Source organism: Mustela nigripes, chromosome 4 (genome assembly GCF_022355385.1).
Source record: "Mustela nigripes isolate SB6536 chromosome 4, MUSNIG.SB6536, whole genome shotgun sequence".
Taxonomy (NCBI): Eukaryota; Metazoa; Chordata; class Mammalia; order Carnivora; family Mustelidae; genus Mustela; species Mustela nigripes.
The window spans coordinates 112,506,009-112,530,739 of NC_081560.1; positions in this window are offsets into that span (position 1 = coordinate 112,506,009).

The window sequence follows — 24,731 nt, forward strand, 5'->3', positions numbered from 1 at the left end:
TTCCTTCCTGATGTTCCAAGATACCTTCTTTTTATCATTTCCTTTCTGTTTAGAGAAATTGTTTTGGCCATTCTTTTAGGGCAGATCTGCTGGTGACAAACTTTGTTTTCCTTCCTCTAAGAATGTCTTGATTTCTTGTTCATTCTTGAAATATATTTTCACGCCGATAAGATTCTAGGTTGACAGTTCTTTTATTTTAGCACTTAAAAATGTTGTACCACTTCCTCTACCCCATGATTTCTTTTTTTAAAGATTTTTTTTTTTTTATTTGACAGAGAGAGATCACAAGTAGGCAGAGAGGCAAAGAGAGAGAGGAGGAAGCAGGCTCCCTGCTGAGCAGAGAGCCCGATGCGGGACTTGATCCCAGGACCCTGAGATCATGACCTGAGCTGAAGGCATCGGCTTAACCCACTGAGCCACCCAGGCGCCCCTACCCCATGATTTCTGATAGAAATCCTGTGCTTGAATTGTTTTTCTCTTAAAGGTAAAGTGTCATTTATCTCATGCTGCTTTCAAGACTTTTCGTTGTCTTGAAAGAAAGTTTTCAGAAGTTTGACCATTATGTGTCTTGACGTGGATTACTTTGGATTTTCCTCTTTGGTGTTAGTTAAGCTCCTTGAATCTGCAGGTGTTTGTCTTTCGTGAAACTTGTGATGTTTTCTGTCATTATTTTTTTCTAGAATTTTTTCAACTCTGGCTCTCTCCTCTCCCCTTGAGATTCTGATGACACATATGTTAGATCTTTTGTTATTTACCCTCAGGTCCCTTAGGCTCTGCTTATTTTTTTCAATTGTTCAGATTGGATAATTTCTCTTGTTCTATCTTTCAGTTCACTGATTCTTTCCTCTAGCCCCTCCATTTTTCTGGTGAGCCCATCCATTTAGGTTTTTTATTTCAGTTTCTATATTTTTCACTTCTAAAATTTCCATCTGGTTCTTCTTTATACCTGCATTCTTTGCTAAGACTTTATATGTCTTATATTTGTTTCAAGCTTATCAAAGCATTTTTATGAAGCATTTTATGACTACTTTAAAAAATCTCTGCCAGATAACTCTAATTTCTGTCTCTTGGTGTTATCTATTAGGGATCCTTTTTATCATTTAGTTTGAGATATTCTTGGTACTGGTTTCCTGTTGAAAACTGGGCATTTTCATATTATATGAGGAGACTACAATTCTTGTTTAAATCTTCTGATTTAGCTTCTGACACCACTCCAGAAGGAGGAAGGAAAAATGCCAGGCAGAAGTAGTAATCCAGGTTTCCTAGTCAGCTTCTGTTGAAACTGAGGGTTTCTGTTGGGGATTGGGGCATGGAGGTTCAGCTCCCCAGTAGGCCTCCACTGCTACTTCCCTGGGTAGAAGGGTTAAAAGTGTTTTGTTACAGTTTCGCAAGACACCGTAGAAATGAGGAGGCTCAATGAGGCCCTCCAGGGATGAAAGTTTCTGCTCCCTACTCAGACTTCTTTGATACAGCTGCCCTGTGGAAGAGTTTGAGGTGCCTTATTATAGCCCAGCGAAGGTGGAAGTCTGGGCTCCACACTTGGCATTTGCTGGTATGGATAGGGATGGAGTGATAATTTTTTTTTTTTCCTGAGGAGTTTGACTGGAATAGAGTTGTTAATATTTAAAAAATCTATATTGTTAGGATTCCCCTTTCCTTGTCCTTTACCTAGAAAGAACAGGCTTTTTTTTTTTTTTTTTTTTTAAATCTGTGCACACTGAGCTTAAGAAGCTAGCAACCTAGAAACACCAAAGTCTGCAATATATGAATTTACCAGTTTGCAATGCTTAGTATATTCATTTGCTAGGGTTGACATAAGAAGTACCACAGACCGGCTGGCATACATAAGAGAAGCTTATTTTCTCATAGTTCTGGAGCTAGAAGTCTAAGATCAAGGTGTCAGCAGGATTTGTTTTTTTTCTAAATCTTTTCTCCTTGGCTTGCAGATGACTCTCTTTTCCCTGTGTCTACACATAGCTGTATACATGTGTCCCTGGTGTCTTTTTATGTGTCCAGATTTCTTCTTCTATTAAGGACACTGATCCTATTGGATTATAGCCCCTCAAATGACCTAATTTAACCTTAATTCCCTCTTTAAAGATCTTGTCTCCAAATATAGTCATATTTGGAGGAAGTTGGGAGTTAAGACTTCAGCATATGAATTTTAGAGAGAAACACCTGACACTAGGGTCTCAAGGTCCCTGGCCTGTCTGCCTTCTTTCTACCTTTCGAAGTCATTTATATTTGCTTTTTATACATTGTCCAGAGTTTTTAGCTGTAGTTAGTGGGAAGAATAGTGGAGGGTATGTATACTGTATCTTTGTAGAAGCAGAAGTCTCCCATCGAGTTGTCAGACTATTAAAACATATTTGATGGCCTAGACTAAGGCCAAGGAGCTCCTTACAATGGAGCTTTTAGAAGTCTCAGGGAATGGAGCTACTGAAAGGTGACTCAGCATAAACAAAAAGAGTGACCAAAAAAAAAAAAAAAAAAAAAAATCAGAACCAAGAGTCAGTGGAACATTTTAGTAATAAAGTTGGAGAGAATAAGAAACAAAGTGCCTTGGGAGATAAAACAGAAGGATCTTAACTAGCTAGAGGATTAAGAAAGGCTTGGTTTTGAGGATAGTACTAGAACATACCCAAGTTACCCATCCCAGGGCTGCGGGCTCACTTTGCGAATGGCTCTAGAGTGAATCTGAGGAATTATAATACTTTGGGAGGAAGACCACTTTTGCTATGGACAGGAACTCAGTAAATGTGTGACTCAGGGAAAGCCAGCTCTCATCCAGTTGGATGGTGGGTACCTTGGCAGGTTGACAAGGATCTACACAAGGCCAGCAGTGTCTGGGCAGCAACATCTCTGACAATGGCAGATGTCCTGCTTCATTAACCAGAGTGACCTCCAAACTCAAGGTCCCTCAAGTGGCAGTGGAGCTGAGATAAGCAGATACTGGAGGCTCAACTGTGGTGGCCCCTCTGGTGGCTGTTAGGGCAGGTCCCAGCTTCTCCTGCCCCTGTCAGGCAGCAGCCAACTCCTGTGCACATGCCCAGGATTTCTCACACATATCTGGGAGAGTTTATCCCCTGGAAAAAGCTGCATTTCCTGCTAGTCATATAAATGGCTACAGGAGCATCAAGATCGATGACACTGATGTAAAAATGACCTGATTTGTAGTTAGTGGGTACATTAAGGGAAGCACATTAGTCATTATTATAGCCCTTGTCTGAGTCTCTGGGCTATGGCCAGGAGGGGAAATGTGGGTTTTAAAAATGAAAACATCATTTCTTATGCAGGAAGTACTCCAACACCTCCTGTTTCCTCCCAGCCCTTCAGCCCGTCTGGTTGCTACCTTGTCCTAATGTTTGACTTAGAATGTGCTGTAGAAGTGCACGAAAGGGAAACTTATCTGAAGCTGGAAGATATCCGCTGGGGTCAACAAAACATATCCTGATTCCCACCTTCATTTTCCGGGAGCAAAAGGAGGGCTCGACCTTCGCATGCCCTATGGACACACCCATTCCCAACCCTGGAACACACGTGTCCCCTGTGCATGAGAATCAGCCCCACAGTCCCAGACTCCAACTCAGCACTTGATGGAGTTGAAGGGTAGAATCTCCCCTTCCTTTGTTGCTTAAAAAGGGCCTCCTCAGGGAATTACAGTGAGCCACACTTCGTGGACCCAAGACCTCTAACAAGGTAAAAAGAGGTAACAACACTATCACCCATTATCTTGGCAGATTCCTTAGGAAGAGGGACGTGGCACCATTTTGGTGGCAGGAGGCAGGAGCTATATGTAGTCATGCAATGACATCTTTGATTATATTTAAAACTCAGATCATTTTTGGCTCTGGTTTTCTTTTCTAAAGGCTGTCTCCTTCAGTTACTACCTATGGCTTGAAGCCAAGACCCCGTGGAGGAGACCCTACAATCCTGTACTCTCTGTTGCTGTAATCAGGCTTGACCATCCCCTATTTTCAAGTAGGTCCCAACCTGGAAGGCGGGGCAGCCAACTGTTCTGCAGGAGCTAACTATAGGCTAAAATAGTCTTACATCAGACTGGGTCAATTTTTCCAAACAGGAGGGTTCAGTCCAGGTCGGGTTCTCCGGCTAAATGAGTTATGAAGACAACAGCTGGTCCTTTCCAGGCCACGCTCCCAGACCAGGAAGCAGGTCTGGGCTTGATAATGCAGCTGTGGTGACCTGCCCACAGGGCCACAAGTGGATCCAAATGACCCTGGGGCATTGCAGAAGGTGGTCTGGCCGGAAGGGACTGGGGAAGGCTGGCGAGGAGACAAACTGACAGAGCTGTCCTTCCCTCAAAGCTCTAGCTGAGATGTCTGGGTAGTCGGAGGGACTTTGGGTTTGTCTTTCAGAGGAGTGTTGATAGAATTATGGGGATACCAAAGCCTTCCAGAGCCACTAACAGCACTACCACTGGGCATGAGGGCTTTGGTCCTCTACTAAAGTATGACCATGGGTCTGTAACAGGGATAAGGCATAGGACCCTTCCCAGCATCTCAAAAATCATATGAAGCGAAGGGATACTGAGTAGAAAGGGTCTTTTCCATTTTCACTATTCCTTCAGGAGCCAGGAAGAGCTCTTAGAGATTTATTTTTAATAAGGAAGATGGGAAAGCTGTCAGTCCACTCAATTCTCTTATTATGTGAGTCTTATATCTGTCTCCATGCATTAGTCACATCCAGGCACTCTGTTAGCGTTGGTCCCAAAGTTCAGGAGCATTGCCATAGGAGAGCCAGATATAAGTCAAAAGCCAGTTGGGACATTTAGTCCCAGGTGGGAGGGTAAGCAGAGGTGATACTTAATCTGTCATGTAAATGTATGATGGACGTCTTGATGGCCTCCCCTTTGCTGCAGGTTTTGGCAGAGCAAGCGTACCTGTGATGAGAGACAGACGCAGAGACACTGAGAGAGACTGAGATACACAGACACTAAGAGACAGAAGAATAGACAGAAAGAGAGAAAGAGAGAGAATGGGAGAGGGGAGAGCAGCCGGGGGAACTCTCTGGGAGCCTGGTATGATTCTGTCATGTTGCATCATCATCACAAAGAGATTAAGTCTGAAGTAAAAAAAATGGCAAAGACTCAAAGAAAATAAGTCAGGCAGACTCGGGAATGACCTAATTAAAACATCACTCTCTCTGCTGCCCTGTTCTATTTATAGCTGAAATATGAGCGTTCCTGACAGAAAATATAAATTATAGCAAACCTAAGACTTTGAGGCGGCAGGTTCAGGTTTGCTTAATAAATCATCTCTGCGGTCATAAAGTTGGATATTTTTATTCATATGATTTTTCCATGTTAATGAAACTGTTGGTTCCGTTCTTCCCACATGAGATGACATTCATGGGTTGTGTAAGTTATTCACAACCCATAAGGGGTTGTGAGGGGAGAGGAGGTAAGGGTCCTTTTCTATGAAACCTTTAGCGAAACACACATAAACTTTATGCATACACCATTGTCCTCAGAATGCCTTAATGTTAATTAATGCTTGTGTTAGTTTTTCCAGTTATTTTGTGGCTGCTATTTTCAGAGAGCTTCATAAATAACTTCATTATATTTCACTGAAAACATCACAAAAACCAAGCAATAAGAAAAACAAAATCTTGTAACAAGATCTAGAGCCTTGTCCTAAACATTAAGAGAAAAAACTAGAATACGTATTGTGGGAGTAAGCAGATCCACATTTCTGAGACCCTGATATCGGGGACCTAGACGAGGGTGCCAGGAAGTTCCTCACGGTCGGTCCCATGAGCAGGGACAGAATGAATCTTCCAGGGAAGATGACATTATGGGTTTTTTGTTTTTTTTTTTTGAAAAGGTATTTAACAGGCCTTTCCGTTCTGTAAACTATCCTCTAACCTGAGGAGAGTTCAGATGTGTGGTTTTTTGTTTTTTTTTTAAGATTTTATTTATTTATTTGACAGAGAGAAATCACAAGTAGACAGAGAGGCAGGCGGAGAGAGAGAGAGGGAAGCAGGCTCCCTGCTGAGCAGAGAGCCCGATGTGGGACTCGATCCCAGCACCCTGAGATCATGACCTGAGCCGAAGGCAGCGGCTTAACCCACTGAGCCACCCAGGCGCCCGAGTTCAGATGTTTTTAAAGGAAAAAGGAAACATATACTGACCCCTCCCCCTGGTGCTTTGTTAAAAAATTTTTTTAAAGATCTTATTTATTTATTTGACAGAGAGAGAGAGAGAGATCACAAGTAGACAGAGAGGCAGGGAGAGAGAGGGGGAAGCAGGCTCCCTGCTGAGCAGACAGCCCAATGTGGGGCTCGATCTCAGGACCCTGAGATCATGACCTGAGTCAAAGGAAGAGGCTTAACCCACTGAGCCACCCAGGTGCCCCAAAATGTTTTTATTATAAGACCTCTAAAACATGTGTTTGAAGTCTACACATCACTGTGAAAGTATTTTTAGATGAGATTACTACTTAGATCAGTAGACTGAGTGAAGTAGGTGACACTCCGTAAGAGGGGCTTTGTCCAATCAGTTGCAGGTCTTAAGAGAAAAAGACTGAGCTCCCCAAGGAAGAGGGAATTCTGCCTCCACACAGCCTTTGGACTCAAAGTGAAGCGTAAACCCTTCCCTGGGTCTCCAGCCTGTCAGTGTAAACCTGCCGGTCTCAGACTTGCCAGCGCCCGTAATCACATGCACTGATTCCCTCCTGTCCCTCTCTCTGTCCCTCCCACGCTGTACACACACAAGCACGCACATGCACACATACAGATATATCCTGTTGGCTCCGTTTCTCTGGAGAACTCAAACAGACACTTCTACAATTAAATACTCCAAACTACAAAACCAATAAAATCTAAAGGAATAACTCTAACATAATGTGGCACATGTTGTCCGGTTGGTGGTCTCTGATGTTGGGTTTCATGGTAGACGGATGGATTCTCAAGACTGTTTCAATATTTCCCCTGCTTTTATATTCGACTTTAAAAACACTGAAGCCAACAGAAGTTGTTTCGATGAATGCACAGTACAAAACTATATAAATAATGAAGGGTTTTTTGCAAGTCCTGGAAAAGTAGAACTTACACTTAATTAAAATGTGGCCAATAAGCAATCTTCATATAATAATTCTGTAAAGCTGTCTTATTCACTGGAGGATAAAATTAACAGTGTTGCATTACTTAAACCTACGTGAAATATTATCTCGCACAATTATTGCTGAAACTGGGAAGAAAAACATTCTTCACTGTAAATAAACTGCTTTAGTCAGTACATACAAATGAAACATTTAATACAACCACTCTGTTATTTTAAAAAGTTTTAATTTATTTTTTATTTTATTTTAATATTTTATATTAAATATATACATATTTATATTCTAATAATTTTATTTTTGATTTATTTGTTTATTTGAGAGCAAGACTGGAGAAGGAGACTCCCCACTGAGCAGGGAGCCCAACAGGAGGCTCGATCTTAGGAACCTGGGATCATGACCTGAGCTGAAGGCAGATGGTTAGCCTAACTGAGCCACCCAGGTGCCCCAATATAACCACTCTTAAACATGAATGTGGTACTGATTGCCGGAAAGCAGGATTTTTATAAGCAGTACGGTTATACTCCCATATGCTATAGCTGATTACATTCTTCTACCACTTCATTCAAGCTGTTGCAAATCCTTCATTCATATAGCGTGCCATGATAACATTTGGACTCTAGTTCACAAACTTCACAGATACAACTGCAGGCACTAAAAATTCTTGCCAGTACTCATTTATAAGCTGGTCCACCATATAATCCAGAATTAGACTTTTTGAAAAAACGATCACTGAAATAAAACACCATATATTTAAAATGATCCTGTTCCTTTACGTGTAAATGTTTTTAGAGATAAAGAAAGAAAGAGTGTGCAGGGGAGGGCAGAGGGAGAGGGAGAGAATCTCAAGCAGACTCCACACCAGAGCAGAGCCTGACTGGGGCTCGATCCCACCACCTGAGCTGAAATCCAGAGTCAGATGCTTAAAAACTGAGCCACTGAGGTGCCCCTCTCTGCTAGCTCTTCTTATAAGGATATGAATATTATCTAAGCAAGGCCCCACCCGTATGACTGAATTTATCCTTAATTACTCCAAATATAGCCAACTCTAGAGTTAGAGCTTTAACATGTGAACTTTGGGAGGACACGTACATTTAATCCATAGCAGGTTATTTCCATTTCTTGGCTATTTTGAATAATACTATTAAAATGGGAGTACACTGTGTGGTTTGTTTTGTGCTGGGAATAAATTTTCAAAATCAAAATTAAATTTAGAAGCAGCTCAAGTGAAGGTTAAAAAAAATTCATTCCTGCAGTTTTTATCTTGGGAGTCAATCATCTGAATGCATTGAATGATGGTAGGGAATTTGCCACTGACACCTTCTGGTGAATTGGCTCGTTGTAGACTGAGGGGTTGGTGCCCTGGTTGCCTGCTGAGAGCAGCTTTGGGCGGGGGGAACGAATGCTAGCTCAGCTCCCAGGCACTCATCAGGAGCATGCAGGCTGGTTCATCTGTCTGAAGGATGAAGGGCATCAGAGGAGACCGAGACCGAGACAAAAACCACTCTGGGGGGGTCTCAGGGACTAGAAGTGGGGCCTCGTCATCACCGTGATCTCGGTCTCTCTGCTCTGCTTACCCCTGCTTGATTTCATTTACCTTTTTCATTCTCCATAACAGGATCCAGACTATCCAATCCAAGACTGGGCAGCAAAGAGACTCCCCCCATCAGCTACTGGAGAAAAACAGACCCCAGCAAAACAAAAAACCCACCCCCTAACTGGCTTGTTCCTGGACCAATCACTGTGACCGGTGCCCGGCCAGATTTTATTTATTTATTTATTATTAAGATTTTATTTATTTATTTGACACACGGAGAGAGCACAAGCAGGGGAGCAGCAGGCAGAGGGAGAGGGAGAAACAGGCTCCCTGCTGAGCAGGGAGCCCAATGCAGGGGCTCAGTTCAGGGGCTCAATGTTGGGGCTCAATCCCAGGACCCTGGGATCATGAACTGAGCTGATGGTAGACGCTTAACAGACTGAGCCACCCAGGTGCCCTGGATAGCACAGTGTCTTCAGGGAAATATAAAGTGCTATACAAATGTGACTCACTATTAATATTTATTTTTAATACATTAAGATTATATATTTTTTAAAGATTTTTATTTGTTTATATGACAGAGAGAGATCACAAGTAGACAGAGAGGCAGGCAGGGCGGGGGGGGGGGGGGAGGCAGGCTCCCTGCTGAGCAGAGAGCCCGATGCAGGACTCGATCCCGATCCCAGGACCCTGAGATCATGACTTGAGCCGAAGGCAGCGGCTTAACCCACTGAGCCACCCAGGTGCCCAAGATTATATTTTTAATATAATTAATAGTATGAGATTCTGTTTCCTCACCTTTAGGATGGGAAAACACATCCCCCCATCAGTGGGATGATTGGGGGAGGGCTGCTGCAGGAAAGAGGAGAGCCCCCTGCCCTCCCCTGCCCAGCCCTGTGCCTCTTGCCCCCAAGCCTGTCCCCACTGTCCCTCCCTCCTGTTTGTGCCCCTCCCCCAATTCATGAACAATTTCATGAAATGTTGAAAAAAATAAAAAATAAGAAAATAAAGTAAAACGGGAAAACATAGTTCCTACCTGTCTTACGAGATTACTGGGGAGTTTCAGTGAGATTGTGGAGATGAAAGCCCTTTGTGATTCTTAGCGTGTGCAATGTGGGGCATTTATTGCTGGTTAGACAGTTTATTTTCTTCACTTTATGGGCAGAAGCTAAGTGAAAAGAAAGCGTCATGAGAACCCACCTCTCTAGATTGAAATGTTCATTCAGTGGCTGTTTCCTGGACCTTTCAGTAGCTAGAATACTTTTTCTTCCTGACCTTCCAGAAACATGGCAACCCAAATGTCTGCCGGTGTTATGAGGTACCTTGGCCTCCCTCCTGGATGGATGCAGCTCTCTGAGGCCAGAAAGGAGACCACAGCACACGCTGACTGCTTCTGTAACCTCACAGCCCAGGGAGCCACGAGTCACCATCCAGGAAACAGCGATGTCTTTCTTGCCCCATCCGTGTCAGAAAGGGCTGTGCAGAGGCTATTGGACCGAGCCAGAGACATGGTCTAGTTCAACTCCCTCGTTTTATTGACAGAGACCCTTGACCTGTCAAGGATGCTGCTGATGCCCTTGGCTGCCTCTGAGTTAGTCTGTAGCTTTGGTGGACGGTTCCCGGAGGCTGACGGCTTCCCCCTTGGGCGTCCTTCTCGACTTCTCTCCCATGCCGCGGAAGCTTGTTCGGCCTGTGTGCCGGGCAGCTTGGACAGTGCCTGGGAGGCACACTGCCCCCAAGCAGGTGGCACCGGGGGGTGGCTCCCCGTCGCTCGGAAGGACCGTTGGAGTACCGCTGCGGGGAGTGACGGGCGGTGCCGCTCGGTGACCAGCTGTCACATGCCTTCACTGACGACTCTGTCTCACTATCCCCCTCCCGCCCTTGTGCTTCCTGGATTACCGCTCAAATAAGCGCCTTGTCCTCAATTCTCTCTGACTCTGCCCTTAGGAAACTAAGCCACCCAGGGGGCAACACGGGCCAGGGATGGAGCTGGTACTTGAACCCATGCCCTTTGCACTCCACTTCCAGCTGTAGTTATCCGAGCAAATAGAGGTTTGCGATGAGCTGCTCATAACCGGTCTCTGCAACCGACCAGACAACCAACAGAACGAGAAACCCAGGGCCACCTGCCTGGTTCAATCTGTAGAGACGAAACTCTTGATCTTGGGGTCATGAGTTCGAGCCCCATGCTGGGCACAGAGCTTACTTTAAAAAAAAAAAAAAAAAAAGATAAAGAACAAACGAGAAAACCAATACAAGCTGAATCCATCAGAATTTCCATGAGAAAAACTGTAGGGACTGAAGGCATGACTTCCCACTTCAGGAACTTCCGACTTGAGGAACATCGAAAGCCAATGAGCAGAGCGGACACACCGGTTACAACTGCGCATGCGGTCTGGTTGTAGACGGCCCTACTAAGTGTTCTGGGCCACGTCCCTGGCCAGGCAGTGCTTTGCATACAGTCCGCATGGCTCAGAGTCTGGTGTCTGGTTTAAAAGTCCAGGGAAGGGGCGCCTGGTGGCTCAGTGGGTTAAGCCCCTGCCTTCAGCTCAGGTCATGATCCCAGGGTCCTGGGATCGAACCCTGCATCGGGCTCTCTGCTCAGTGGGAAGCCTGCTTCCTCCTCTCTCTCTGCCTATTTCTCTGCCTCCTTGTGATCTCTGTCAAATAAATAAAATCTTTAAAAAAAAAAATGTCCAGGGAAGTCATTGTATCCCCTTCTGCAGCACAGGCTCACCAGCCAAGTTCACAGGCACAGACTGAGAGACTGAGGCTGTCCTCAGGATGAGGAGTGCTCACAGCGGGAGAAGGTGGACATTCAACTCCCCAGGACACTCCAAGGGCTTGAATGACTCAAGACACCAGCTCCCAGCTCAGAAGCTGTGCTTTTAGCACAAAATAAAAGCAGGACGAACAAGTTATCAAGGGACACTTATGTCAGTTCAAAGCAGGCTGGAGAAATGCCCTCTGTGTCCTGGAGGCATTCTGGCTAAAAAGCAAGAATGTTCTGGAATTAGAACACCCTCCCCTTGCATGGCATAGGAGGACCCACATTCTGAAAATCTGCCTCCCCATTTTTTTTCCTGCGCTGTACGCAGGTAAGCCCTGATCTTAGTAGGTCTTGTATTCAGATATGGAATGATTAGAATGGATTAGGACATATATTTGAAGTAATGTGCCAGCTGTAAGGCTATGAGCTGCTCATCCTATCAGGCTAAGTATTCTTGACTTCTCAGTCACATAGAAACCTTGGCCTGGGTGTGGGCAGCTCCTACAAACTTGGTGTGTTATTTTTCACCTGTTTAATATTTAAAAGGTGGCCCTTCCTCTAAACCCCAAGAGTTTCCCCTGGCGGTGGAGGTCACCACAAATGCCTTTTGAAATGTAGCACCGAGTAGGAACTGTGTGGGAGAAAGAGACAGCCTCAATAGAGAGCAAGCATAGAGAAAAAGACGATCCCGCGCACAAAATATAAAATAATGAGATGGGTCGCCCTGAGCTGGGAGGACCTGGCTTTGTGTCCTCAAGTCTTTCTGACTCATAAAGAAATGCCTAAGGCTCTTGTGAAAGGAAATGACGAGACCACTCAGAACCATTTGCTTTTATAGAAGAGACAGTGTCTGGAGGCAAAGCACCAGACAGATTGACTTGATCACCAGGGCCCTAGTTTTATGGTAGGTTAATTACTGCGTTATACAGATGCAAATTTCCTAGACCCTTTCTGGTGGAGCTGGGGGAAAAAATAAGGGTTAGGCTTTTTGAGCGATGTCCTATAGGGTGAAACCACCCTTCTTGTCCTTCTTGGAAGGGTGGGCACTGCTGTGAGCCTCTGGAGTTGGAAACACTCCGAGCGCATCATGGAAATTGACTAAACCTGTTTATTTTGAAGAAGTAAAATGATGAGTGTCTTTAGTGTGCTTTTGACATGGCAGGGCCTGGATCACTCCTACATGAAGAGTGAAGGGATGTGACATTTGCTTTGTTCCTTGCCACTGGAGATCCCCTCGATTAAATTCAAATTAAATCGAATTTCATTAAATTCTCTATCATATTTGAGAGGCATTTGGGTTGTGCGGGGTGCACACACATGAAAACACACACACACAGACACGCGCAGCCTGAGTGATTTTTCCAAGCTGCCTGTCCAAAGGAAATTGGGTTTTAAAAGGTCTCATCCAGACTCACATCCATCAAAATGCCACAGAGCAGCTGGGCCAATTCAGCCAGGCACAGCACCTGCCAGCGTGGTCCTATCTTCCGAGTGGGAGTCTGATGGGAATTTCTGCCTGAATGGGAGCCCAGGACGGAGGGCAGCGTGAGGTCACCGGCCCCACAGAGCAGTTTGGAAATATATAGGGCAGGCTCCATCTGCAGGAAGCTGGCAGAGCCCGGTAAGATAAGGAAGGAAGGAGAGAGGAGTGGAGATGTGCACGTGCCAGGTGCCTGGATGAGTGGCTTGGGTGTTTTGTTTTGTTTTTTTTTTTTTTTTTCAAGAGTGAATGCATTCCCTCTGTCCAGCCTCCCAATGCCCTTACCAGGGCGGTTGACGATGTCGGCTGCTCTAGCATAAAAAACCCTAAATTGTTCTCCAGGATGCCTTTTTTTTTTTCCTGGATCTGGGGGTCAGACTGCCAAAATTGGAGGTTTTAAGGGGAGAGAGGCAAAGGAAATCATGCTTGCCATGATCTCATGAATGCCGCACTTCCCTTCCAGGACGAGGGAGCAGGCGGGTGACAAAGGGAGCTGCTAGGCTCTCGGGGCAGAGTGCCATCCTTCATTAGACTGTCCAGAAATTCTGCTATGAGGGAGGGCTTAACTGCCTTTTTGTAAAGGTGACCGAATAACTGGGCTCTTCCCGACCCTTCAGGAATACTCAGCTATGAATCCTTGCATTGTGACCTAAATGAGGTTTTTTCCTTTTTTTTTTTTTTTAAAGAAACATGTTCAAGAGATAAAATGACTTCTTTTTTTTTTTTTTTTTAAAGATTTTATTTATTTATTTGATGGAGAGAGATCACAAGCAGGCAGAGAGGCAGGCAGAGAGAGAGGAAGAAGCAGGCTCCCTGCTGAGCAGAGAGCCCTATGCAGGGCTCAATCCCAGGACCCTGAGATCATGACCTGAGCTGAAGGCAGCGGCTTAACCACTGAGCCACCCAGGCGCCCCTAAAATGACTTCTGTTAGATGTGTATTTTCCTACATTTTGGCAGCTACACTTGGAATGGCCGAACAACATATACCTGTGTTCATGTCTCTAAATCCTACTTTCATCTTATAAACCCTGCAATAGTGATAACCATCAGTAATCGAACCACTGAGCAATGTGAGCTGTGTCTTCTCATGGAGTTTCCACCATTGCAAGTATAGATAGGAAAAGTAAGGCAATTGTAAGGCAATTAACGAAGGGGGAAAAAAGAAGGGGCAATGAAATCACTTACCAGTCTAAGGAACTAGCAACGGAGGAAGCCTTACCTTGACCTTGCTGTGTTCCCCTCCAACCCTTGCCTGTGGCCTCCACAAAATCTGCAAGGTCTCTTTTTTCCTTCACTCATACCTACCCTCTATTCCATTTTACTTTTTTTTTTTTTTTTTTTTTAAGATTTCATGTATTTATTTGAGAGACAGCACAAGTAGGGGGAAAGGGAGAAGGAGAGGAAGAAGCAGGCTCCCCATCAAGCACGGAACCCAGTGTGGGACTGGATCTCAGGACCCGGGGATCATGACCTGAGCTGAAGGCAGACCCTTAAATTTAACCGACTGAGCCACCCAGGCGTTCCCGTTCTGTTTTAAGTAAGATCCCTTCGTGATCCCAGATGAAAAGGCCCCTTCTCCAGGAACCCCGAATCAGAGTGGTCTTTATGTTTGAGGAAGAGAAATCTGCTTGGAATTCCATGGTGACCGCCCCCCACCCCCAAACCAGCCGGTGGTGGGGCTGTGACAAGTTCCCTGAGACCCAGGCCGAGACAACCCACAAGTGCCTCCTCGCCGGGCTTCCAGGAGCTCCGACCGCACCGACGGTGAACACGAAGGTCAGTCACCACCGCAGAGGATCGGGCAAGAATTTCCTCCATCCAGGTCGTTGACAGCCTGATACGCAGCAGGGCCCGGTGGGGAGCAGGGAGCCGCACAGCGCTGGGCCCCCTCTCAGGCCGCTGGAGTTCGCGAAGGACCTGTGCTCAGGGTGAGCACTGCTCAGTGGATCCTGGCTCCACGTCCTCCCCCCAGCGAGCAGTTCAAGCGCTGACGCTCTGGGTCTGGGCCTGCCTGGCTTCCCCGCGGCGCTGCTCGGAGGGCGGCATACCGCGATGGCGGGAATCAGCCTGCCCGAAGTCAGTGAGGACCAAACACCTAGAGAACAGTATTTTCAAAACAGACGGAAAAAATCCTAGGAGGAGCAATAAATGCACAATCAGCATAGCCCGACTAGAGGAGCAAACAACACTGAGCAAAACGCGGTGGGAAAAACCACTTCTCCAGGCTCCTGTGTGGCCCAGTCCTTTATGCATCTGCCTCTCTATTTCGGCACCTGTCATGATCTCAGGGTCGGGAGATCAAGCCCCATGAGGGGCTCCTGCTCAGTGGGGAGCCTGCTTGAGATTCTCTCTCCCTCTGCCTCTCCCCCTGCTCATGCTCTCTCTCTCAAATAAAAAAAAAATAAACAAATCTTAAAAGAAAACAGTGCTTCTCACCCCCCCACCACCACTTCCTAAGTTCTATATCACTGTCACAGCGGCCAACAGCCCATCTAGGGAAGCTCTGCTCACTTGAAAATGGTCTGAAAAGAGGCCGTTCTCGCCTTCCAGGAGAGTCATTCTTAGGCAAGATGTAAATAATATACAGGTAAATGGTGGATTCCCTCTGTTTCACTGGCTCCCTTTGAAAAACCTTCCCCTAATGTGAGAGATGTTCCAAATTAAGATAATTTGGTTTCCTAGGGCTAGTCCCCAAACCACAGTGGGTTCATATTAAGAGCTAGGGTTCTGGAAGCTGGGTCCGAATCCTTGTCTCTCTACCCACGTGCCTGCCTTTATGAACGTGGGCAAGTCCCTTAACTTCTCTGTTCCTCTGTCTATAGTGCATTAAGTGGACAATAAAAGCATCTGTCTCTTAGTTCTAGAAGTTAGATGAGATGATGTGCAACAGAACGAACACAGCGCCTGGAACATGTCTGTTACTATTTATCCAACAAACGGTCACTGAGGATCTACTAATAATATAAGCCAGGCACTGGAGGAGATCAGTATCTGTGTCTCATGCAGTGTTGGAATTAGGCGAGGAAGCTGGATCTGTACAAAGTACTACAGGATCACGTAGAAGGGGGCAAGTTAATCTGTCTTGGGGAGTGGAGGAATGTGCCACAGAAGTTGAAATCTGAGCTTTGTCTTGAAAACACGTAGGAATTCCTAGGCAGAGAAGGTGGTTATCTTCAGCAATAGAGTTGACCTGGATTTGAATAGACTCAGATAAAATTGCAGACTGAAAGGGGTAGCATGCAAGAAATGCAGGCAAACGGGGGGTCGGGGGCTGGCAGGAGCTAGAGAGACAGTATCTGCCCCTTGGATCTTGTATTCACCTCTACACGGCCTCGCCACGGAGATGCACTCACTGTCCTTCGTGTCCTGCCCACCGTGCTCTCATTTCTGCCCTGCCTCCCCCTGTGCCCTCGAAACTGTTCTCACTAGTCTACGTCCCTGGCATTTTCCTCTGCACCAACTCTAAGGAACTCTTCTCAGTTGGTGTAGTGTAGCAACTGGGGGCAGAAGCATGTTTCCAATTTATCTGAAAGCAATGTCAGATGCTTATTATAGAAGTAATGAATTGGCTTATCCATGTGGAAAATCACATTAATCAAATTTCCCATTTAAAACAATCTTGCATTCCTAGAAAAAAGAAAATGCGTATATGTATTTGAACTCATTGCTGGATTTAGTTTGCTAATATTTAATTTTGCAACTTTCATTTTGTGAATGAGAACCATCTGTAATGCTCTTTTTCTGTACTCTCTTTGTCTAATTTCAGTATCAAGGTTTTACTAGCCTCATAACATGATTTGAGAAATGTTCTCTCCTTTTCTGTGTAAGATTAGAAGGCACTCCCTGTCCTTAAGTGATAAAATTTGCCTATAAAGCATCTGGGCCTGTAATTGATTTTTAAAAGATTTTATTTACCTATTTATTTGACAGAGAGAGAGACACAGCTATAGAGGAAACACCAGCAGGGGAAGTGGGAGAGAGAGAAGCAGGCTTCCCACCCAGCAGGGAGCCTGATGCGTGGCTTGATCCCAGCACCCTGGGATTATGACCTGAGCTAAAGGCAAAGGCTTTAGGACTGAGCCATCCAGGTGTCCCTGTAATTGATTCTTTAACTATAGTTTTATTCCTTCTTTATTTGTGGAATGATCAAGATTTTCTATTCCTTTTTGAGTGGTGTTTGATAATTTGCATTTTTCTTGGCATATATCCATTTCATCTAAGTCTTTTCATTTATTAGCATGAAACTACTCATACTTTAAATCTATGCTGCATTTATTGTCATAACCCCTCTTTAATACTGATATAACTTATTTGTACTTTCTTCCTTATCTCTGATTAATATTACCAGTTCAATCTATTTTATTAGTGTTTTAGAGAACAAATTCTTAGCCTTGTTAATCCTATTTCTGTGTAATTGTTATATATTATGTAAATCTCTGCCAACTTCATTATTTTCTTTCTTATTCTTGGGTTTTATTCTAGTAGACTTTTTTTTTCTTTTTAAAGATTTATTTATTTGACAGAAATCACAAGTTGGCAGAGAGGCAGGCAGAGAGGGGCAGGGGGGAAACAGGCTCTCCGCCGAGCAGAGAGCCCGACACAGGGCTCGATCCCAGGACCCTGGGACCATGACCTGAGCCAAAGGCAGAGGCTTTAACTCACTGAGCCATGCAGGCGCCCCTCTGCTAGACTTTTTTAAACCTCCTACTTTGGAGGTTTGGTTCATTCAATTGGGGCTTTTCTTCTGGAAACATTTAAGATGTGAATTTCCTTCGAAGTATAGTTTTTGCTGCTCCACAAGTTTTCGTTTCGTTTTTGAGAGAAAGAGAGCCCAAGTGGGAGGGTGGGGAAAGGGAGGGGAAATCCCAAGCAGGCTCCACACTGAGCCTGAGCCTGACTCAGGGCTTGATCTCACAACCCTGAGGCCATGACCTAAGCCAAAAATCAAGAGTCAGATGCTTAACCGACTGAGCCACCCAGGTGCCCTGCAAGTTTTTATGTGTGTTATTCAGTTCTAATTTTTAAATTTAAAAAATTTTAACTTTTAAAATTTCAACTATGGTTGCCCTTTTGACACTCGAGCTCTACAGGAGTATGTTCTTTGCTGTCCTTGATATATTGCAGATTTTTCTTGGGATCTTTTCTGTGGTGGATTTAACTACACTGCTGGCACACACAGTCTGTATCAATCTAGACTTTTGAAATTCGTTGAACTCCTGCTCCTCCCTCCACCTTCTTCTCTTCCTTCTTATTTAATAAAACCCAACAATCTTTTCCTAAAATCTCTAAGGATGCACAAATGGTCTGGAATGGCCATAACTCACCTTAAAAAGAACAAATTAGGGAGACCTACCTACTCAATATAATAAGTAAGCTTTCATTTTCTAAGCTATAATAATTAAGACTGTACTATTGGCCCAGAATATACCATTTAAAAAGGCATCTTAGTGGGGCGTAGGTGGCTCAGTCAGTTAAGCACCAGCCTTTGGTTTGCGTCATGATCCCAGGGTGTGGGATCAAGTCCTGTGTTGGGCTCCTGGCTCAGCAGGGGCTCTGCTTCTCCTCTCCCTCTGCTCCTCCCTCCGCTCATGCTCTTTCTCTGTCAAATAAATAAATAGAATAGTAAAAAACTTTTTTTTAATTTAAAAATTAAAAACAAAACAAAACAAATAGTTCTGTTTAAAAACGGGCAGAAGACATGAACATTTCTACAAAGAAGACATCCACATGGCCAACAGACACATGAAAAGATGCTCACCATCACTCATCCTCAGGGAAATGCACATCAAAACCACGGTGAGATATCACCTCACAGCTGTCATAATGGCTAAAATAAAAAACACAAGAAACAGCAAGTGTTGCTGAGAATGCGGAGAAAAAGGAGTCCTGGGGGCGTCTGGGTGGCTCAGTTGGTTAAGCAACTGCCTTCGGCTCAGGTCATGATCCTGGGGTCCTGGGATTGAGTCCCACATCAGGCTCTCTGCTCAGCAGGGAGCCTGCTTCTCCCTCTCCCTCTCCCACTTCCCAAGCTTGTGTTCTCCTGCTCTTTCTCTGTCAAATAAATAAATAAAATCTTAAGAAAAATAAAAAGGAATTCTACACATGGAGCCACTGTGGAAAACAGTATGGAATTTCCTCAAAAAGTTAAAACTAGAATTACCATCGGATCCAGTAATTCCATTACTGGGTATTTACCCGAAGAATACAAAAGCACTAATTTGAAAAGACAGGTGCATCCCTATGCTTATTGCAGCATTGTTTACAATAGTCAAATTACGGGAGCCATCCACGTGTCCATGAATAGATAAACGGATCCATGAGAAGCGGTGTGTGTGTGTTTATTGCAGACGTATAGACACACACACGGAGTATTTATTACTCAGCAAGTATTACAAGCAAGGAATAAAGCTTGCTATTTGCCGTGACAGGGACGGGGCTACTGCATATTATGCTGAGCAAAATAAGCCAGAGAAAGACACATGCCCTGTGATTTCACTCACAGGTGGAATTTAAGAAAGAAAACGAACAAAGAAAAAAGGGACAAAGAAGCAAAGGAAAGACTGCACTATAGAGAACAAACCGATGGCCACCGGAGCGGAGATGGGCCGGGGGCGGTGTGTGTGTGAAATAGGTGCAGGGGGTTAAGAGTGATTTATCAGGATGACACAGAGTCATGTATGGAAGTGTTCAATCATTTATTACACACCTGAAACTAATACCCCTGTATGTTAACCGACGGAAATTAAACAATTTTAAAGGAAAAAAAGGTTTAAACAAAGAATCTAATATTAAGTAAAAAGGCTAAATAAAAACTGGGTAGCAGTTTAATCCTAAATTCATGTAAATATATAAGTGCTTCCATATACGTATATAGGGTGTTCACAGAGATGTGCGGGTACCCGCGCACACTCACTAACTCATGGCACTAACATGACTTTGAAAAAGGACCGGAGGGAAATGCACCAAACTGTTAATAGCTATTTCTGAGTAGTGAGATGGTGATTGGTTTTATTCCCTTTCTTTTTTTTTTCTTTTCCTTCTTTCCTTTTCTGTCTCTCTTTTTTCAGATTTTATTTATTTATTTGAGAGAGAGAGAGAGAGAATGCAAGAGGGACTGGCGGGAGGGCAGAGGGAGAGGGAGAAGCAGACTCCCTGCTGAGCTGGGAGCCTGACGTGGTGCTCAATCCCAGGACCTAGAGATCATGACCTGAGCCGAAGGCAGCCTCTTAATTGATTGAGCCATCCAGGTGTCCCTTTGCCCCTTCTTTATACTTTTCTGCAACCAATATGTTTTTGTTTTTACTTATTTATATTGTATAATATACACAGAGCGTACTATTTACCATCTCGCCTATTTTTAAACGTGCAGTTCAAGATCATTAAGTACATTCATGTAGCTGTGCTCACACACCGAAACTCTAGCCCCACTCTCCAACAACCCCCCATAACCCTCTGCCCCCCAGCCCTTGGCAACCACCATTCTACCTTCTGTCTCTGTGAGTTTGGCCATTTTGGGCTCCTCCTGTTAGTGGGATCCCATGGCCCCTGTCCCGCTGTCACGGGCTTCTTTCACTCAGCATGACGCCCCTCCAGCTTCCTCCATGCTGTACCGTATGACCTAATTCCCTTTCTTCTTAGGAAAAAACTTACTTGGGTTTCACTTTTATAAAGAGACGTACTAAGGCCAATGCTGTTTGCCGTTTTCGCCAACTTTTTAAAACATTAACGAGTTTTGGTTATTAAAAAACAAAACAAAACAAAAAAACACTACATGGTGCTCCCCTGGGGCAAACAGTATGGCAGATTCTGGGAAGATTAATCACAACGTTACGATGTAGTCCTGCAACACCACTGCTGGGAATGTCCTCAAAAGAACTGAACACTGAGGTTCTGTTAGCTGGGATGCAACCGGGGAGTTATTCCCAGAAGAGGGCTGAAGGCCACCCGCAGAAGGGAGGAGGGAAAGGGACAACAGCAGGGAAGGCATGTTTGGTTTTGCAGAGCTCACAGTTCCGGCCAAGGAGAAGCTGGTGAGGTGTTTCTCCTGAGAGCCCCTGGCTAGGCCTGTCCTGCCTGCAGCCCCTCACCTGAGCCAGTTTGAGCCGGATGGGAGCCGAGCTGTCCTAAAATTACCTTTAGCTCATTTTACTAGTAAGATCTCGTCCTGTGGGTGGAATTTTCCATCAGTTTGTGAACATATGGTGTACGAACCAGCACGTGGATGCTCTGGGCATGCGCAGTTGAAGGAACCAAAAGTTCTACACGAGCTCCTGCCCCTGCTTCCTAATACACCAAAGGAAAGCCTCCTGTACCGACTCCGCGGGGGGACGGTGCTTCGAGAGCGACCTCCTCGTCTCCTTACCCACGACAGGGAATAACGAATTCGTTGCTTCTAGCCTTTACTTGGGTTGTGTTTAATTTGATGCACTCCAAACAGTGAACCCCTTGGGTTCTCTTCCAACACGAAGAGGCGCGTCTGTCCACCCACGTTCCTACCACATTTAGGAAAAAGTGGACATTGGTTTTTAAGAGACTATCCAGCAGACCGGTGAGTCTGAATTATTCATTCAACAAGAGTGTCCTGAAAGCCTGGTGCTAAAGACTGGAGATACAAGGCTGTGTCCAGATGGAGCTCACATTCCACTGGGACTTGGATGGAGAGAGACTGTCTGCACTGAAAACGGGGTCAGGTCTTTCTGTGTCTGAGAGGGTTCTCTGGGATGAGGTAATTAAGGAGAAGGAAGGGGTAAGGGTTTGGGTCTACCAAGAAGAAAAGACTGAACAGTCTGACAACCAAAGAGAGGTGTTTGTGTTTTGGGGTTTTTTTGTTTGTTTGTTTGTTGGTTGGTTGGTTTTCTCCTGTTGCCATCTTCTGTTTAGAAACTTGATCCACTGAATTATGGTGAGAGAAATCACTGGATCTGAGTTGATGGGCTGTAAATTCTGAGGGTGTTGTCCTGGGCTGGAGAGTTTGGGGAAGTAAGTTTCCTAAACATCAGTGAGAACATGATGTTCCTACAGTCTCCTAATTCAGGCCTTTGTCATTCCAAGCCCATTCTCCTCTGTCCTTACCACCCTCCAGCCTTGCTGTGACAGACACAAAGGCATCAGCCAGCCAGAGTTAATGCAGATGGTTGTGATGTGTTATTTACTCCCATTAATCCTCCTAGAGTTATACACTGTTTATTTTCCACATTTGTATGTGGCCAGATCCCAGACTGACTGCCTTAGGGAGGACCCGGGGTTCCACAGTCTCATTTTTGATGGGACATCCCTCAGGCAGACGCCCGCCCCCCTCTCCCATCAGCGATAACTCTGAAGGTTGTGGGGCCAAGGCGGACTCTGGGTAGGAGAAAGAGAAATCTGGAGCCCACTTTGGGGGAGGACCACAAAGGATAACCTTTACTAACTAATTCATTCAGAAAATATATATCAAGCTCCTGTTCTATCCAGGAACGGGGTCTGTGATAATAGTGTTCATTAAAAAGAAAACCAGGGGCCCAACATGGCATCACTTAAGCCAAGTCACCAAACAGGGCCTTCACATCTAACCTAACAGCAGTTCCAACTTTCTCCAAAAGTGGAAGTCTTAACTGGTCAGTCGGGCTTTTCCTGATCAACATCAGTGAGGTAACTGGCAACCTGGGCCCTCTCCACTCCCCCAAAACAGCATGAGGTCATCTACTTCATAAGACCCCCCTGCCCTCTCCCCCAAGGGAAGATGACCTTGGTTGGAACAATCCTTTGTTTTTCATTTACTAATAATTTTCTAGCCCCACCCTCCTTCCTATAAAAACCTTCTATCTCGTACAGCTCCTTGGAGCACCCTTCTATTTGCTGGGTGGGATGCTCTCCCATTCATGAATCCCTTCATAGAACCAACTAGAATTTCACATTTACTCAGTTGGATTTTTGTTCTTTTGCGGTGAATCCCAGTGGGCCTTTAGGAACATCGGATACTCTACAGATTTTAAGCACCTGTCTGTCATCTTTCCTTCTAATGATAAATTAGAATTTCCTTCTAATGTAAAATTACCATTCTTTTTGTTTTTAAATTTTATTTATTTATTTGACAGAGAGAGATCACAAGTAGGCAGAGAGGCAGGCAGAGAGAAAGGAGGAAGCCGGCTCCCTGCTGAGCAGAGAGCCCGATGCAGGACTCGATCCCAGGACCCTGGGATCATGACCTGAGCCAAAGACAGAGGCTTTAACCCACTGAGCCACCCAGAGGCCCCTAAAATTCCTATTCTTGTTACCACTCTTGGTCTCGGGGTGGGAATGGGAAGTGCTGAGCTTCCCAGTCCATTGACACCGGGGTCCCAGAGGCCACCTGCTGGACGTAGATGCTGGGGTCCAGGGGTAGCCAGGACAGAGGCAGGCCCCAGAAGCTTGGAGAAGCAGGATCGAGCACGGGAACCTGGGTGGTCGGTTGCAAGCAATCCTGTTCAGATCTCTAAGCCCAGGGAGTCCCACAAATTCAGGTTACTCTCCGTTACCTCTCCTTTTCCCACCACATCCCTCAATATTTGTATCCAAGAAAGTTCTCCCCCACCCCTCTTTACTCAGTCTACATGTTTTCCCAAGGCAATGTTGTCTAGGTCTAGAATGGACCTCCTCTCTAATGAAGGCTCATGAATGTCTCAGGTTCCTGCCTCACTATCTGAGTTCAATCACTGATTTCTCAACTCCGAGTGGACATCTCTTCGATGAGGGAGCAAAAGGCAAAATACAAGCTGACACCCCCCAACTCTCCCCCACCCAGCTCCTGAGTGGGATCTGCATGTGACCTTCCTTAGGCAGCCAGGCTGCGTTAAAACTAAAGGAATAAACAAATAGTTAACGGACTGAGATCACAGTCCTACAGGACCTGAGTCTCCATCAGTCTACAAACATCTTAGTGATTTATGAGGAAAAAGCATTCTTATCCATAGCCTAACTCCTAGAGACCCATGGACTCCATTTCCTGGAGCCCCAACATCCCCCTGGCTTCACAGTGATGTGAGAAACAGAGGCAAAAGGGAATGTCAATAAAATTAAATTTCTTTATAATCTGCAGCCGATCGACAAATACTTGGGGTGGGCAGCATACAATAGTCCTCCAGGAACTCCCAACTGTCTGACTGTTACTGCCTCACTAGAGGGAAGAACACCCTTAGCTTGACGATGGCCAGGCCTCCAGGATCCCGGGAGTCTTCTCCCAGGATGAAAGTCCTTTTGGAAACCTCCCTTTGTCCTTACATCCCCCAACTCCCAAGTATATAATCAGCCACCCCCTCTCCCAAACCCAGTGCCACAGCTCTTTCTGCCCATGAGTCTTGTCCCCGTGCTTCAATAAAATCACATTTTTGCACCAAAAACACCTCAAGAATTCTTTCTTGGCGGATGGCTCCGGACCCCAACAATGCCGCTCCAAACCTACATCATCTTCATGAATGTTCTCCGTGTAGTCAAAATATGCAAAACTAAATGCATTCTCTTCATGGTCAGATGTGCGCACCGTAAGTTCCGGTCTTGGTCGGTGTTTCACGAACTACTGAGAACTCCTAATTCTTCTCCTAGTTGGGCTCTGAGTCCTTTCGTTCTATCTCCTACACGTTCCCTGAATTCATCTCCTCTCCCCGCTCTTTGTGACCACCATTTCTAGTCAGCTGTCCATCATCTCTTACCCTGTCAATTACTAAGGGTCCCTCTTGGCCTCCCCTCTTCCCCTGCTCTAATCCATCTTCTCTCTCTTGCCAGAGCGGGAAGGACCATTGCTGGCTGCCTGCCCAGGATCCAATAGCTTCTCTTTCTTCCCTGTGACATTGCCCACATCTTCCTTCCCAAGAGAATCCCAGTTTCATTCTGGTGTCCTCCCCTGCCCAGAT